We start from the raw sequence: 6,000 nt of genomic DNA on the forward strand, positions 1-6,000 counted from the left end.
AAGTCACCGAACTGAACGAGTAACTTTAGCCACAGTGCAACAGTATTAGAGGTGGGCGAATCACTTCGTACCAAGCCATGTTTGACCCAAATTCTTCAAATTGTTCATTCTTTACAAAAATGTTGATTTGTCTTGAACAAACTAAAATGGCCACCGCATTAGCTTTTGACTTGGCATAACACGCGCTTTCCTGGTTCCCCACATAGCATAACCCCCCATCTACATACATTATAATGTCACAAAGTGGCCCCTTCACTGTATAATGGCCCTTACATACAGTATTATGTCCCATCACAGTGTTATTTCCCATAGTGGTCCTTCCAAATAGTATTATGTCCCATAGTGGTCCCTCCAGACATTATGTCCCTTTTATGACCTCAAAGGTGTTCATTGTAAATATTGCAAACATTTCAGGTTCAGTAGAACCCAAAATTTTTTTGGTACACCACCCACAAATTATTATAATACTCTGGGGACTTATCAGACAATGATTGGAGGCCCAGGAGACAAATATAAAAATCAGTGGTACTCACCTCTCCTGCGCTCCGCCGTGGTCCTCTTCAATCACATCACAGACGTGGGTTACAACAGCGTCGTTATATATTACGACAACGGCATGACCTAAGTGTTGTCTGTGCCGTGACTACAGAGGCTGAAGACAGCATGGAGTTATGCCACAGAGGTGAGTAACACTAGTTTTTATGTTCACTCAACTCCCATGGGCCCCCTATCATTATACTCCAGGGACTGAAAAGACCCCAGGGTATAATAATAGCAGCACCACTGCTTACGGCTGCTTCCACTTTCCCTTCTTCCCTCCAGGGGGCCCCAGCAAGGTGATATGAGATGCACGGGGACCCTTGAAGGCCAGAAGGGAAGTGGAGGCAGCCATGCCATGAGCAGGAACAAGGATCGGTAAGTAAATAGGGCAAAAAAGGAAAAAATAGGATAAAAAGGAATGCAAAATATATAGGAAGTCCTTATACTTCAACCCTCTGCTCAATCCACTCCTAGCTTTTGAACAAAATAAATAAATAAAAATTGCGATAAAATCTGCAACAAAAAATTCTGCATTTCTGCAACATGGGGGCTTAACTTAGGCTTGCGTTTACACAGTGCTTCCTTACTTCAAAATTGCATGCATTTTATAATTGCAGTAATGAGTAGGACTTTGCTATGCTTTTCACCTGTATGGTATTGGCCAGTAAATCTGAGTTTTTTTATGTGATGGTCATTACTATACAGATAAGGCTGGGATCACATTTGTGTTCTGGCCTCCGCTTTCAGGTTTCCGTCTTCTGCTGACAGAAGGACGGAAACCTGGCAGACAGTGTCCGGCCGTGAGCGTCTTCTGCTCTCCGCAGCTAAACCATTTTTTTTAACCGGACACAAAGTCCTGCAAAATAACGGTTTTGCCACAGAGAGCACAAACGCTCACAGGCGCTCACAGCCAGACACTTTCCAAACCCATTCAAATGCATGGGCTTGGAAACTGACTGCCAGTTTCCGTCTCCTGTCTCTTGGGCAGGAAACGGAAACCTGCAAAATGGAGTTCGGGCACTGATGTGAACCCGCACTAAAATGCACAGTAATATGTGATAAGTTATACTGCAGTTATAAACCACATGCAGTTCTACAGCAAAAAGCGCAATATAAATGCAGCCTTGCACTGTAATCTGGTAGATTGGCCCAGTGCCCGCATCGGCCTTTCTTCTCTCTCTTTTTTGGAAGATCAGCATGACACAAAAGCCATCTGTCCAGCCAGTATGCAAGCTGCACTGATATGTAGCTAAGTGTCCATGTGAGATAATTGGTGTTGGCTGGTAAGAGGTGCACTGTTTCTTTAAGAAGGATTAGCTGGGAGCAGCTGAGGTCTCCACTGAAAGGGTTCGGCATGGCGCTGAGCAGTAGGTTCACACTTGTGTCTGGTCTGTCTTTTTAGACAGATTAGTCAATGGGTGTCCGTAAAAAAAAAACCTATATTTATGTTTAGTGTATGTGCATAAGTATATAAGTATATAGTGTGCAACTATGTGTGATAATGTATGTGTAAAAGTGACTGTATGTGTGAAAACATATCTATGTAAAAACATGTATGTGCAAATGACTGCAACTGTATGCATATGTAAAAACCATGCTACTATGTTTATCACCTGATGTATAATGGTGTGTGTTCATATGTATGTGGAAATGACTGCCACTGTATGCATTTTCAGATATATTTTTGTCCTGGTTTTTAGTTAAAAAATTTTTATAGCAAAATCTGCAACAAAAAAAATCAGCTTTTCTGGACCGTTAGGTCTCAGCATGATGATTTTGGTATAAACAAATCCAAGAACTTCTTCATAGCCCTAACAGATCCTGAGAAATTAGTCATCAGTAGCAAGGACGTTCTACATATGTCCTCGGCTACTGAAGTGCCACCCTGTCTAGACCTATGAAATATGTGGGTGGCATGGAAAGGGTTAACGTTCAAAAGGACCATTTTATCTGGTTGGACAACACAAGGTCACTCAGTATTATAAGGGCTTTATTGTATTGGGGCTTTATTATTATCTGAGTATAGTTTTTATTAGACTACGTTTGACTTCTTGTATCAAGAACGTCCGTGTCGAGTTAATGTTTAACACTTGCAGTTTCGTAATGTTGCTTGGAAATGCTATGAATGTTTATATAAAGGTAGACATTACAGTTCGCAAGCTAATCTTTTCTTTATTCCTTAAAGGAAGTAAGCTCTAAACGTACGGTATATACTCGAGTATAAGCCAACCCAAATATAAGCCGAGACCCCTAATTTTACCACAAAAAACTGAGAAAACTTATTGGCTCGAGTATAAGCCGAGAGGGGGGAAATACAGCAGCTACTGGAAAATTTCAAAAATTAAAATGGTCGGAGTTTTTGGGTGCAGTAGTTGCTGGGGAAGGGGAGGGGGTGTTTTGGTTGTCTGTCTGCCCCTTCCCTGAGCTTGAGGACTGTTTTTTTTCCCCCACTTGAAATTCTGCCTGGCTGAATATAGGGTATCTGCAATGCTCCTATTAACTCCTTCCCAACAGAACAGGAGCACTGTAGATCCCCTATATTCAGTAGAAGTTTCCTCTGTGGACTTTCTGCTTCAGTTATACCTATAGGGAAACCAGTAGTGTTTACATTGGTATAATTGACTTGCTGTCTTAGGAATCACAGCATGTCCACTGCGCGTATTTTCCCACAATGTGTGGATGGGGTTCACAGAATCTTCCCCTGCACAGAATCCTGTGTGCTCCAACCAGACATCATCTTCATTTTTACATTTCTATTTCTCTATTCACTGCTATCAATCTAGAAATCTAAGTAAGACAATAATCGCTGAATCATCTATTGGGAAAAACTCCAGTTTAATGCCCCCCTTCATCTGCTTCCTATTTAATATCCCCCTTCATCTGTCTCCAGTTTAATGTCCCCCCTTCATCTTCCACCAGTTTAACATAATAAAACACAGATACTCACCTCTCCTCACTCCCCTGTCGCTCTGTGCAGTCTCTTGTCACGTACTGTTCAGGGAGCTGCAGGCACGATATTATTGATATTAGTGATGTCATCACATCGCGCCTACAGCTCCTGGAGCACACAGCTCTCTGCCCTGTCATAAGCATCAATTATATCAGCGTGCATGGCACCCCGATACAGCTGTGAGTGGAGCTGTCCTTGGTAGAAAGTCTGTTGCCTGGATTCAGGGCCCCTGCATCCATAGGGCCCGATGCAAGTGCACCGTTTGCCCTATGGTTAAAGAAGCCCTGAGTGTAGTAGATACTGAACATAGTCCAAATATGTCTCAATAGTCTACCTATAGAGAGGGTAGACAGGATTTTCTTTATGCAAGGGTGTTCATACTTCATTTCGCCTCATTACCCATCACTACTACTACAGCGGGCTAGGACATTGGGGAATTGGTAACCTTTTTTACCTGAACACTGGTTGCCACATCCTCTGCAGTACTATTCAGCCTGGCTTGGCAGCAGAGAGCGCTAGCTAGCAGTATAAGTCAACAAGTGCTGCTTTTAAGCAGAAAAATAATCACATCCTCTGCTGAGTCAAATCTGCTGTCCTATACATAACCTCTATATATCGTAGTCATATCACCACATCATGACCACACATTATAACTAGAGATGAGCGAACAGTAAAATGTTCGAGATTTGATATTCGTTTCGAGTAGCCCCTCAATATTCGACTACTCGAATCGAATATCGAACCCTATTATAGTCTATGGGGGAAAATGCTTCGCTACAGGGGTAGGCAACATTCGATCAAATTATACTTACCAAGTCCACGAGTGAGGGTCGGGCTGGATCCTCCGAGAAGTCTTCTCCTTGCAGCGTCCCCGCGGCGTCTTCCGGCTCTTCATTCACTCTGCCAGGCATTGGGCCTGGGCAGAGCTGACTGTGCATGCCCGCACTACAAGCGGACATGCGCAGTCGGCTCTGCCCAGGCCCGATGCCTGGCAGAGTGAATGAAGAGCCGGAAGACACCGCGGGAAGCTGCACGGAGAAGACTTCTAAAGGTAGGAGAAGAACCAGCGTTGATTGGCCGACTGTATAGCATTCAGCCAATCAATGCTGGTTCTGCATCGAACTTTTACATTCAAACAGCGAGTGGTACTCGATCGAGTACGAGTATTTTGAATACCGTAGTATTCAATCGAATACCTACTCAATCGAGTACTACTCACTCATCTCTAATTATAACCAAATAATACCACCACACAGTTACCAGCTAAACCCTCCACACATTGACATCACATAGCGGCTGAAGTCAATCCACTCTACTAAGATCAATAGTGCCATCATACAGTGACCATATGGCGGTAGATATACAAGATACAAATGAGCTTTATTACCATTACCAAAGAATAAAACATTTGGTTTTGCCAAAGAAAAAAAAAAGGAGGTTGGGGGTGGTGGAGAGGGGGTGCCCTTAGGGTCGCGCTGTTCTTGTTTGGGGCGTGTGGGTATCGGTGGGTATGATGTAAACAGGTGATGAGGGGGGGCGTTTAGTGGTGTTCAAGGGTTGGGGGGTTTAATAGTCTATGGGGGGATGGGGGGTTTGATAGTCCATGCGTCTCGTCTTCCTCTTGTTTGGTGACAGCTGGACATGTATTCGGAAGAAGTAGAGTTTCCGCTTCTAATCTGCAGATATGAAGTCTGGGATGTGGGCAGAGAGTCTTTGGTAGTAGACGGCCCTCACAGATGAGTATTTGGTGCAGTGTAGCAGGAAATGGGTCTCGTCTTCTAGGGCCCCCTGGCCGCAGTGCTGTCACAGTCTGTTCTCCTGTGGCGTGTACGTCTGCCTGTGTCGGCCTGTTTCGATCTCTAGGTTGTGTAGGTAGCTCTACACAAGCACTTTGCAGACCATATTAGTGATCACAGTAAATGCAGTAATTGTCTCTTTCCTTCTCCATCTAATACCATTATGAAGACTTCATCCAGCTACAAATACAGAAATGAATGTGCAGACTTCTTTGTCTTCTCACTCTTACCACATCCTTCCCACACATACCCTCGCCCTGCACATACTTACCACCCTATGCAATAGGGTCATTCAGGATTAGAAATAGTTCAGTTCCATTCAATTGGATGCCTCTGGAAGCCTCTGTAATAGTCCTGGGCTCCCTGCTGTCATAGTAATGAGATCCCTGACCCTGGATCATGCTTTGGAGGGGCAGCAATCTCATTCAATATGGCGGCTCTCAAGCACTGCCACACTATAGATTCATCTGTAGCAATTGACCGAGGTATCTAATATACCATTGAGCCAGTTCTCTACTATCCCGATATCCACTTTACTATTACAGTGGAAGGGGTTAAATAATTTGACTTTGTGTAACAGAACATTTACAGAAGCGTTAGTCTCCTGATATGTGAAGATTACAACATGTCAGTAGGAAAGTACATCAGACCTCTGTTATCAGATATTAGCATATGAGATTTGCAAACCGAAACCACTGGATTTTTTTTAATTTT

Source organism: Leptodactylus fuscus, chromosome 11, assembly GCF_031893055.1.
Source record: "Leptodactylus fuscus isolate aLepFus1 chromosome 11, aLepFus1.hap2, whole genome shotgun sequence".
Classification (NCBI taxonomy): Eukaryota; Metazoa; Chordata; class Amphibia; order Anura; family Leptodactylidae; genus Leptodactylus; species Leptodactylus fuscus.